Source organism: Camelus dromedarius, chromosome 5 (genome assembly GCF_036321535.1).
Source record: "Camelus dromedarius isolate mCamDro1 chromosome 5, mCamDro1.pat, whole genome shotgun sequence".
Classification (NCBI taxonomy): domain Eukaryota; kingdom Metazoa; phylum Chordata; class Mammalia; order Artiodactyla; family Camelidae; genus Camelus; species Camelus dromedarius.
The window spans coordinates 54073464-54085197 of NC_087440.1; the positions used below are offsets into that span (position 1 = coordinate 54073464).

The 11734-nt window shown below is 43.8% G+C and overlaps 1 long non-coding RNA gene across 1 annotated transcript; it reads right to left on the reverse strand.

Annotated features, from left to right (window-relative positions):
• Positions 1–1320: 1320 nt before the first annotated feature.
• On the reverse strand, positions 1321–2792 carry LOC135321404 (uncharacterized). The gene is made up of 2 exons (XR_010381147.1): positions 2475–2792; positions 1321–2028 (listed from the first exon to the last, which is right to left on the reverse strand). It is a non-coding gene; the product is annotated as an uncharacterized LOC135321404 (long non-coding RNA).
• Between the last annotated feature and the right edge of the window lie 8942 nt (positions 2793–11734).

The window sequence follows — 11734 nt, forward strand, 5'->3', positions numbered from 1 at the left end:
TTGTAATCTGAGAGTAATAATTCCTATTTTATAATGTTTTTGTGAGCATTAAATGAGTTAATGTAATAAAATGGCAGGCACGTAAGTGCACAATAGATATTAGCTATTATTAGTCTTTGCAAAGGTAACGATTATATGAGCAAAGGAGGTGAAGAGCCACCCTGGTCTTGAGTTTTATTTATGGTTAGTGATAAACTTTTTAAAGGAGTGGTTATATCTCACATTGATTTTGTAATCATTGGCACTGCACACATCTCCGGTGTTGACTGAATATAGGCTGTTGACGTGAATTTGCACGCACTGAGTTAACAACCATTACGATTTGTCTGTACAGATCTGACCCAAGAGCATATCTGTGCCAAGATAACTAGTGCCTGTCAAAGCAGACAGTCGTAACTACTGAGAGCAAGGAAATAGACCAGATGACTTATCCAAAGCATTTCTCATCTCTGATTTTTCTGATCCCTAACACTTCTGACGTTTAACAATTTTTCTTTCTACCTCTTGCTAAAATGTAAACCCACTTCCTTTTCCCTGGTCTGCAGAAGAGATTTAAACCTGGTTGCAAAAATTTCCTTCTCCAAACATTTGAGACTGCTGTCAACCCTTTAAATACCTCACTCAAAGCTAAATAATACTGGATTCTAGTATTTTCTCATGAACAAAATAAAATGTTACCACCACTTCAGTTCCCTGTGCCTTACATTGTTGTCTTGCTACCTTCTGAAACATGGTTGGTTTGTTTTTTTAATCCTTTAAAGCAGACCATCAGAAATGGACCGAGAACTCTAATGAAGACTCCAGAGAGATCAGACAGATGAAAAGGCTGCTTTTATGTCTTAACATGTTTAACATGTGGATGGCAGACAGGGCATGGATATTGAAATTCCTCCCTTTCCTCGGAAGGGTTATGACAAAGAGGATGGGAGTGGCATACAATGAAGGGTATTTGGCTCCTCCCTGTTTTAGGCTTCCTTTGCTTAAAAACTGGTCAGCTTGCACCCACCAGATTCTACAGCAGGGATGCTTTTTGGAAATAAATTATTATGTAATGGGGCAAAAAGGTTAAAATCTTGGAATGTCTTCATTCTCAGCGCACCATCCTTCTCATTCTCTTTCTCTCCCTGTCGTGTATGAACAGTGTGACCTGCATGCAATGCAGTGTAAACATTTTGGAAGCAGAGTCCTACATGGACATCAGGCTGTACCAAATGTTTCCCAACCAGATGTCAACTAGGCAATACCATCTAACATTCTCCCCTCAACTCGTGCTTAACAGCTTTCTAGTCTTTTGCAAGAAAAGTTTTGTCCAAAGGGGTATATGATCCAAGAAATTTTTATTGTGTAAATAAAACTGGGATGTTTTTACAAATAGCCTAAATATTTCAAGGTCCTTGGGGAGGAAAGTCCTCGGCACCAATGTCCTTTTCAAGAATAAAAGTGTATTATTTGTAATTTCCTCAGGGATTATGTCTAGATGTAATAAACACTCAAACATGCTTGTTGACAATGCTCACTTCGTGAAAACTCATCAGGTTGTATACATAAGACTTGTGCACTTTTCTATTCAGGTTATCTTTCAAATACTAAAAATATTCTTTTGAAATGATTTCTTACATTTATTTTCTTTGACCATTATTTGAAGTCTACCAGCAAGTGATAATGTTTCCAGTCACCTGAGGCAACCAAAGGGTTGCAGAAGCAAAGCTAGGAGAAGTAAGATCTGTAGTCACGTGGTAGCCGCAGCAGGGAAGAAACCGACCTGTGGCTTCAGGGAATCTACTCTGGAGGCTCCCCAAGAAGAGCAGTTAACACTAACCAAGGGCTTGCCTCTGGGGACCAGCGCAGACCAAGGTAGAGGACAAGATGCTGCCGCCGCCGCCGCCGCCGCCGCTGCCTCCTGCGTTTTTTCTCCAGCAGGGGAGGGCAGGAACCGCTGGGCCCGAAGGGAAGCGCCTGGGGGCATCTGCACTTTGTACACCCCTTCTGGCTGAGAGGCTCGGACTGGGCATTGCAAAGCGTCAGTCTCTGGGGAAAAAAAGTCAGGAACACGAGATGCTTACTTCATAGAACAGAAATGCACGAAGCCCAAAGGAGAGGTAATAGCTTCAGAGAAAGACATAGGCTCTATGATTCTCCCGATTACACGAGCCCCCGGCTTGGGGAACTGGGCTGGGGACATGAAAGTGACAGAGAAAACAGGGCTCCGAAGGAGTGCCTCTCGCCCCCTCGCCAAAGCAGAGTCCCAGCTCGGACACAGAGAGATCTGAAGTGCATGTGGCCGGGGATTGGCCCTTTTCGGGCCCTTAAGTCCCCGAAGCTGGGCTCAGAGATCACACAAACTTGGATTCAAGGAGTCAGAGAAATAGAAGAGGGGTGGGGGGACCTTGAGTTGTGAGTAAAGGGTGTGGGGTGAGAGGCGGCGGAAGGGGCCGACCCGCGTCTGCAGAGTGACGGAGACACCCTGCTCTCACCTGCGCAGGCGGCGGCGGAGGGGCAGGTGCACTCGCCCACTCGCAGCCGCGCTCCTTCTCTGCCGTCGCAGATGCCCAGCAGGCCGAGGGCAGGAGACTCGCAGCCCCAGTGCCTCCCCGCTCCTCGCCGCCTGCCTGCGGGGTCTCGCTCTAGCTCCTCAGCCTGCGCCCTCTCCGCTCAGACGCTGGCTGGGACTGCCCGGCGGGGACAGGGTGTCGGCGCAGTGGGTGGAGGCCACCCCGCTTCCCGCACCGCCTGGTCGCGTGCGGTTCGGCGTTATTTTTAGCTTGGCGACTACACCTTCCTACCTGCAACAGCTCGCCCTGCTCTCAGACTCGTTTTGCAGGATTTGTGCCCCAGGTGGCTAATCTGACCCTGACTTGAATAAACAGCGAGCGCCGGGAAGCCCGGGCAACCCGGAGAGCCACCCGCACAGATTTTTCATCCAGCCTCATAGAGAGGCTTCCGAGACGCCCAGTTCCCACCTCTTTTGTCATCTCCCTAGACTTGGAAACTCTAGGCCATTCCTGCAGATGGACAAAGGGAAGAAAGGAAAGGAAGGGGGAAATGGGGAAAGTAGGAAGGAAAAAAAGGAGGGAGAGAGGAGGGAAGGAGGGAGAGGGAGGCAGAAAGGAAGGCAAGAGGGTCTTAACATGGTTCTTGAGACAATTTTACTCCTCCCTGCAGTTCCCTATGCCCTGCCCTCACCCTTAGATATGTTGGGGCATATGGTACCTGAGTCCCAATAATACTTTCAAATACCAGATTTGGATAGTATTTGTTAAGCTTTCCTCCCTAGCTAGCCACCCCTTCCACTACCAGTTCTACCTGATGACATGTTGTCCAGGCAGCAGATTCTGGGTTTTCCCATCAGGTAAGGGGAAAAAAATGTGCTTCCCCAGGTGTCTGGGCTCATGGGATCTGCTGTTTCTACTAGTCAAGCCCAGCAGCGGTAGCTGCAAGTTTATGCAGCACTGGGGAGGTAAGACTTACAGGACTAGGAAGAGGAGCAAGGACCTGGCAGGGAGAAGGCCAGCAGGAGGTGTGAGTTTGGTGGAAGAGGCTTCAGATAGTCTTTGGTGCAGCAGTGGGTCATGGCCAAACAACCTTGGTCGGGGGCGGGGGGGGGGCAGCCTTCTCGGAAGCAAATTCAAAATGAAACATAGTAAGGTGATCAGTGCAAAGGGATGGCAGGCTGGATTATGAAGTCTTTGCCTCAGAATTCTGATTTTTATTCTGAAAATCTTTCTGTTCCTTCTTTGCTCCCTACATGTTAGGGTGTCAACTACAGGTAATGGGTAAATATGTCTTCAGTTTGCGCCAAAGTGTTCTGTGCCACTCCTGCATCTGACTAGTTCTTTAGCTAGAACCTGGGGAGTTTGGATAGTTTTTTTCCCCCAGCTTTAGATAAAATCCAGAAAGAAAAATGGGGATAGAAACTGGAGGACTGAAAAATTAAAGGTCTTAGGGGGAATATAAAAGTGTCTGCTGGCTTTCTTTAGCATTTAATTTAAATACAACAATCTTTAAATTAGAGATTCCCTGGATGGATTTTAGGGGATCTGTGAAAACCACAAAAATTTATGCATACAAGTTTGGGTGTAAGTGTAAAAGTGCAGGCAAGAGAACATAATTTTATCAAATTTTCAAAGGGATTTGGAACCCAGGAGAGGTTAAAAACCTCTAGACTATGGGTGCATGTGGTAAATCCTTCTTGTTAGGATAATATCTCCAAGTTGCGCACACACACACCTTGATTCAGTGGTACATAGCAAAATGTTCTTAATCTTCACTGAGACAGCAGAAATGTCTCTCCATGTAGAGCCCACACAATAGGGGAAAGGATGCTGACAGAAGAGCAGATGTGTGACTTGGAACCCAGTACCCTGCTCTGCCCCACGTTAGCTGGACCCGCCACCAATGAACTTAAGACTCTGAGATTCTTAATGTGTACATCAAATGCTGGAGTGTATGTGAAACTAATTTACAGATCACAAAACATATGGCTAGTGGCATTTATGAAAATAAATGCGGATGGGTTTCCACCTGCTAGTTATAATTAGATGAACAATTATGTAAATAATTATAATTATGTGACTATTTGCATATTTTCTTCAACCTTATACTTTTAAGGAAAATCAACATACTTTGGATTCCTGACCATTGTCAGGGGCATTCATGTTTGATTATCTCATTTAATCTTTGAAATGACTCATGATTTATATACTATAGTTATTTCCTTCCCACACTCCCCCTCTTTATTTTATTTTATTTTTTTAACATTTGAAGAAAGAGAGGCACAGAGAGGTTAAGTAAATTCCTGAAGGCCACCCAGCTAACAAATATCAGATTTCAACTCCAGGTGAGGTCCCTGCTTTGGCAAGGAGAGATTAGAAAAAGAGCAAAATTTGTTCAGATTTAGGCAAATTTAATTCCTATGGTACTTGTGCATTTTATGCAAAAGTATAGCAGTCTGAAACAGAGCAGCCCCACTCGAGGTGTTCAGTATTCTCATAGACTCTTTGCTGGAAAGCTGTCTTTATCCCATTCACTTTCATTTCCTCCATGGTTCAGCTTCACTAGCATCCTAATAGAAACTGATACACACAGTTCCTGTTTAGTGGCATCTATGCTTCCACTAATTAGGCAGTCTTAGAAGGGAAAGCACTCTGCCCTCCACTCCTGCACCCCTTCTGGTAAACCTTTGCAGTAAGAACTATCATCTTTGGCAGCTAGTAGATGGCAAAACTGAGATCCACTCCCACCCCCAAGTGGTTAAATATCTCACCCAAAGTGAGTTAGCAAGAATATAGCTCTTTTTTTTTTTATCTATATCATCAAGTCATGCAACTGATGAAGACAAAAACAGATTCATTTTGCTATTCTCTGAGTTAATGGTACAGTAAAAGAACTACCACAAGCTTTGGTCCACTTTCTTTTAAATACTTTCTTATGCCTTTAGCATTGGTATGTGGCTTGGTTCAACAGTTAATTCTCCATTTTGTTTCTCTTTACAAAATCCATAATACCAAACTCTACACTACCATGGTTTGTGGATGTTCCAGAGAGCAGGCAGACATCTGTTCTTGATCTTTGTTTTAATTATGGCTTGAGAATCAGTATCACAGAAAATGAGTTGCTGGAGGGCAAGGCCCAAAAGCAAAAATTAAAAAATATAGATCACAGTAGGTACTTTGCTCAAAAAAATTATGAATTTTCATGTTTGAATTATGTATGAATTTTACAGTATGTTTCTGTAGGGGACTCAGGTTACTGGGCTGGAAAAATAGATGAAAACATCTTTTTAGTAACATTGTGGCACTTTAAACAAGGGGAAATTGATGAAATGATTTTTAAAATTGCAGTAGTCACTGTAGTATGATTTTTAAAAAATAAATGTAAAGTCAGCCTGGTTTTAGGTATAGCTAAAATCAGTTCATACTATATATATTAACTTGGATACGTGATTTTATTTCTAGAGGCCACCATTTCTTCATGAATTCTATGGGCTACATGATAAACTTAAGGTGTCAAAACAAGCTTTTTTGTAAAGGACCAGGCAGCAAATCTTTTGGGCTTTGTGGGCCAGATCCCTCCTGTCACTATTTCTTCTTCCTTCCCTTCCCTGACCCCCTCTCCTGCCCTATCCCCACTCCTCCTCCTTCTACAATTGTTTACAGATGTACAGACCCTTTGTATTGGTTTCTGAGGGTTGCTGTAACAAAGTACCACAAACGATGTGCTTTAACAACAGAAACATATTGTCTTACAGCTCTGGAAGCCAGAAGTCAGAGATCAGGGTGTCAGCAGGGTCAGTTCCACCTGAGGGCTACCAGGGAGAAGCTGCTCTACCCTTCTCTCCCAGTGGCTGTGCTTCGCTGGCCACCTCTGGCACTCCTTGGCTTGTAGAAGCTTCATCCCAATTTCTACCTTTATGCCCACATGGTGTTCTTCCTGTGTGTCTGTGTCCAAATTTCTCCTTTCTGTTGGGACACCAGCCATATTAGGTTAGGGCCCCACCCTACTCCAGTGTGACATTAACTAATTACATCTTGCAGTGACCCTTTTTCCAAATAAGGTCACATTCTGAGGCACTAATGGTTAGGACCTCAACATATGAATGGGGTGGGAGTGCACAGTTCAATTTAAAAGACCATTGTTAGCTCATAGACCATACAAAAACAGGTTTGGGGCCATAGTTTGCTGATTCCTTTAGTAAAGCCCCTGTTTATTCTAAAACCCTATAATTCTCTATTCTCCATGACTTTATGTAACAAATTGTCTCATGATATTCATTCATTTAACATTTTTATTGAGCATCTAATGTGCTAGGTACTGTTCCAGATGCTGGCACAGAGCAGTGAAAAACTGATAAAAATCCTTGTCCTCCTGGTTCTTAAGGTCTATCAGGAAAGGCAGACCACTGACAAAATAAACACAAACAATCTATAGCATGTTAGATGGCAGCAGGTACTAAGAATAAAAATACTGTGGGAGAGAGAGATGGTGATGAGGTTGAATTAAATAGGCTCATCATGGAATGCTTCACAGAAAAGGTGACATCTGAGCAGAGAAGGAGATGAGGAAGTCAGTCACATGGATACCTGGGGAAACCATGCTCCGTCAAAAGGAAGAGTAGTGTAAACTCTGAGCTGGAAGTGGGCCTGGGGTGTCAGGAAACACCAAGGAGACAAGTGTGCTTGAGCGGAGTGAGCCAAGCTGGGGGAGGCGAGGTCAGAGGTGTAGTGGGGGTGGAGAGAGGTTGGATGGTGATGGCCTTGCACCCACAATAAGAGCCAGTGTCTAGAGAGAAGTGGGGAAGGACCTGGGGTGCACCAGTGGAGGCACTCACTCTCAGGGACATGCAAGGGCAGGGTGGGCTCCCAAGAGTGAGGGCCTCCTTAAGTCGTGTGCCTCCCTCACCGCAGCCTGGTCCTGGTCCTGGAAAGGACTTTGGCTTTAATTACAAGTGGGTCAGGAAACCTCTGGAGGGCATGATCAACCTTACAGTCTGTCAGGATCACTCTGGCTGCTGTGTTTAGAGCAATAAAAGAGACCAATCAGAAGACTATTGAACTAACTGCCAGAGTAAAATGGTGAAAGGGTTCTTACCTGGTAAGCTGCTGAAGGATGCGCCACCCCAAACAGTTCTCAGGTGTAGCAGTGGACCTTGGGTCCTTTTCTTTTTGTTTTCACTCAGCGTTCTTCGGAGGTCACCTACAGGCTAGACTAGATGCGTGTGAAGTGCTGGGACTCCTATGATGAACAAGAAATGGTCACTGCCTCAAAGAATTCATGGTTTTTTTCTTCCTTTCTTCCTTCTTTCTTTAAATGTTTTGAATTTTAGAACAAAAACATAAACCCTGCCTCAAACCTTATCTTCTAGGGAATTTACCACACATACTTTATTGAAGGTCTCTGGTCCAGGCTCTCCAATCCCATTCCATTCAAAGTAGTATCTAAATGGTCATGATCATCAAGAAGCATCCCTTTCAATCACAGGAATGGGAAAGTTTGGGTCCAGAAGATTTGAGATCCTTACACTCAACCCTCTCCTTTTACAGATAAGGAGACTGAGGCCCAGAGAGAGAAACCTACAGTTACCCGTCTACTCAGTAGCTCATTGTGGGAGGTCACATTTTTCAAAGCTGGCTGAAACAATGTGTTCCATCCCTCATGCTCTTGAATGTGAGTTTGACACTCTTCCCTTTGAGAGACGGGGGTTTGTGTTTCCTCCCCTTGAATCTGGGCATATTAATTTTCTATTGCTGCTGTAACAAACCACCACAAACTTAATGGCTTAAAACAACACAAATATATTATCTTAGAGTTCTGGAGATCAGAATTCCAAAATGGGTCTTACTAGGCTAAAATCAGGGTGTTGGTGGGGTTGCGTTCCTTCTGGAGGCTCCAGGGGGAATCTGTTTCCTTGCCTTTTCCAGTTTAGGGAGGCTGCTGGCATTCCTTGGCTCCTGGCCAGCATCACTCTGTCCTCTGCTTCTGCATCATATTTCCTTCTCTGACTCTGACCCTTCTGCCTCCTTGTTTATGAGGACACTTGTGATTACACAGGGCCCACCCAGATAATCCAGGATAATTCCCCCATCTCAAGGCCCTTAACTTAATCACACCTGCAAAGTCCCTTTTGCCAGGAAGGTAACAGAGTCATAGGTTTGGGGATGAGGACATGGATATCTTTATTCAGAATAGGGAAGTGGCAGGGCCCTGCTCCTTCCTTGCGAGCTACCCCTGCAACGGCCTCTCTCTCTTTCTCTGTCTCAGGAAGAGGCAAGCATTTTCATGAGGACCTCAGAGATAGAAGCAAACTGGAATTTGCTACCCTTGGCTACTTTCACAATGGGCTGCAAGGTTTATGTCTATATGATTAAAAATGGAGTACTTCCTACTCTGTTTGGGATACTCAGATGATGGCCAAGGAATGCCCATGACTCCGCAAGCAATCGCTCGGTGGTCTGACCAATAGGAACTGTTGTAGGAATTTATTTCAGCCACAAACAAATTATTCCTACTTTTATTTTGTTCTTTGTGTGGGTGGAAGAGCTGTGCTATGACTCTACTGGAAGTTAGAGAAGCTATGAGCGGAACAAATACACATGAAACATATTCAATTGGTTGAGAAGAAACTGAAAGACTTCAATTTTGTGGTCTCAGATGGGACATAGAGAAAACATAGGTATATCAATGCTCCAATTTAGTTTTACTAAATAACATTTTTTTCTGATTACAAAACTAATGCAATTTTATTTTAAACATTTTAGAAAGTGTGTGAAAGTCACTTAGAAAAAAACAAAATTCCGTTGTGAACTTTTCGCCCAGAGATAACTATTGTCATTAGTTTGGTGAATATGCTTTTGGACTCTTTTTCTGCAAATATACACTTAAGAACATTTTAAAAATGGAATTACGGTACACTTAGTGATTTGCAAACTTATTCTTAAAACCTAGCCTTTTTACTTAATATATCATGAATATCTTCACATGTCAGATTCTACTGTTGAAGCCGATGTGAGAAGTTTTCTGTGGGATAACATTTATTCCATGAACATTTTATAACATATTAACTTCATCTGTGATACATTCATCTTCCCTCTCAAGTGTTTATTAATTCAACAAATATTTATTGTAGACCTACTGTAAATCAAATACTGTCACCAGCATTGGGGATTAAAAAAGAGAATAAAACAGATGAAATCATTGCCATCTTTGAGCTTATATTCAAAAAGGGAAAGCAAGTGACAGTCAAATAGAAAGACATGTAGTTCAATACTACATGGGGTTAGAATAGTATTTTCCTGATGTTTAATGTCATCTCTTATAGTCCTATAGCTTGACTGGGCTCAGCTGAGCACTTCCTGCTTGCAGTCTTATGTAGTTACACTCAGATGGTGGATGGGGCTACAGATAGCTGAAGGCTCAGCTGGGCTGGATGTCCAAAATGGCTTTTTCCCTATATATCTGGCACCCCACCTAGATGGCTGGAATTGCTGGGGGCTGGCCAGGGTCTCTTCTTCTCCAAGCAGCCCCTCAACATGGAGAGCTTGGCCTTTATCACAGCATGGTAGTCTCATAGTAGCTGAACTTCTTACACAGCAGCAGGCTATCCCCAGAACAAACTTTCAAAGAACCCAAGGCACAGGCTGCTAGGTTTATTATGCCCTAGCCTCAGAAACCACACACATCACTTCTACCATATGCTATCAGTTACATAAAGCATGCCTCGTTTCTGTGAGAGAGGTCTACGCAAAAGTGTGCATACCAAGAGGCGTGGCTCATTGTGGGACCGTCTTTGGAGACTAGCTACCAAGATGAGGAAAGCAGCTTAAAGAAAACAAAATTGCATTACACTGTGGAAGTACAAAGTTTACTGCACAGAGCTCAGCACACATCAAATGAAGGTCCTTCCCCAAAACAATTTCAAAGCCAGCAGCCTACTAATTCTCTGGGTCAATTAATGCTAGCAGTGGACAGAAATGCAGAGACATTCTACTTAAAAGGTGTGACTTTCTGAAGCATGGGGTTGGTAAATTTAGGAGTCCCTTTTGTGGGGGAAACATGACTCCTACCACTGGGAGCCAGAAAGTAGTATTCACCTCTTTTCTCCAGAAGGACCAAAGCATATCTGAATGTCTAGCTCCCCTCTGCTCAGCACACCAGGCATGTTGTCCTCAGGCTGCTCCACACGTAGGCTAGTGGCAGCCCTGGCTAAGAGCTTCCAAATACCTGGTTTGGACCAGGAGCTAAGCCAGTCTATATAAGTGTGCTTACTCATTTTGTTTTTTTAAGAACATATGAAGCAGCTGTTATACCTGTCTTACAGATGAGGAAACTGAGGCCAGAAGCGTTCAACAATTGGCCCCAGGTAACATGGGGCTTCACACCCAGGAAGTCTAACTCCAGAGCCACTCCTCTTAACCACGGCACTGCACTGCCTTGAGCAAGTCACTTGACTTCTCCAGGCTGCAGTTTTTTTAATATGTTTAAAAGAACTCACACCCCTCACCTTACAGGCTTGCCCTAAGAAATGAGTATCTCCCCTACAAGCTATGCAACCCTGGGCAAATTTCTTAACCCTTCTGAGCCTTGAGTTCCTTACTTAATAAATGAGTATGTCCTTATGAGGAGTCCAAGGGACAATGCATGTAAAGTGCAGCGTCCGGAATAAGGAATGTAATAAATGGTGTTAATATCCCTATTGCTTATATTGTAGCACAAAGTTCTTAATTTGAGCCTAATATCCTCACAGGTCTCCTGCTGAAAGTGCTGTTATTTTGTCTGATTTTTGCTGGTCCCTTAATTTCCCACCCAGGAAACAGCTGCACATTTGGGCAGAGGGAACATAAGCAGCATTGGTAGACAGTCACGCTGCCACCACAGATGTCCCTGCTTTGGCCGAGGACAGAGCACAGCAGTCAATATTCAGAGCACTGCAGATGTTCGCCTTTAACTCGGATCAGAGGGGCCATTATAGACACAGTGCGGACACTGCAGACTTGCCTGTTCAGAAGGGAATATTGCAGAATATGCATGCATTCGTCCCACACTTATTGAATACCTACTCTGTGCTGAGTTGCCTTGGAGATAAAAAGATGAATAGGACATGCTCCCTGTCCTCCTGGACTTCAAAATACAGACAGGGAGATAAAACACATATAACTAAGCACAGTACAGTGTGAGGATTCTAGGTAGAGCAGAAATACAGCAGTTGATCTCGAGGGAAAAATTTCATCAGAGAAGTTTG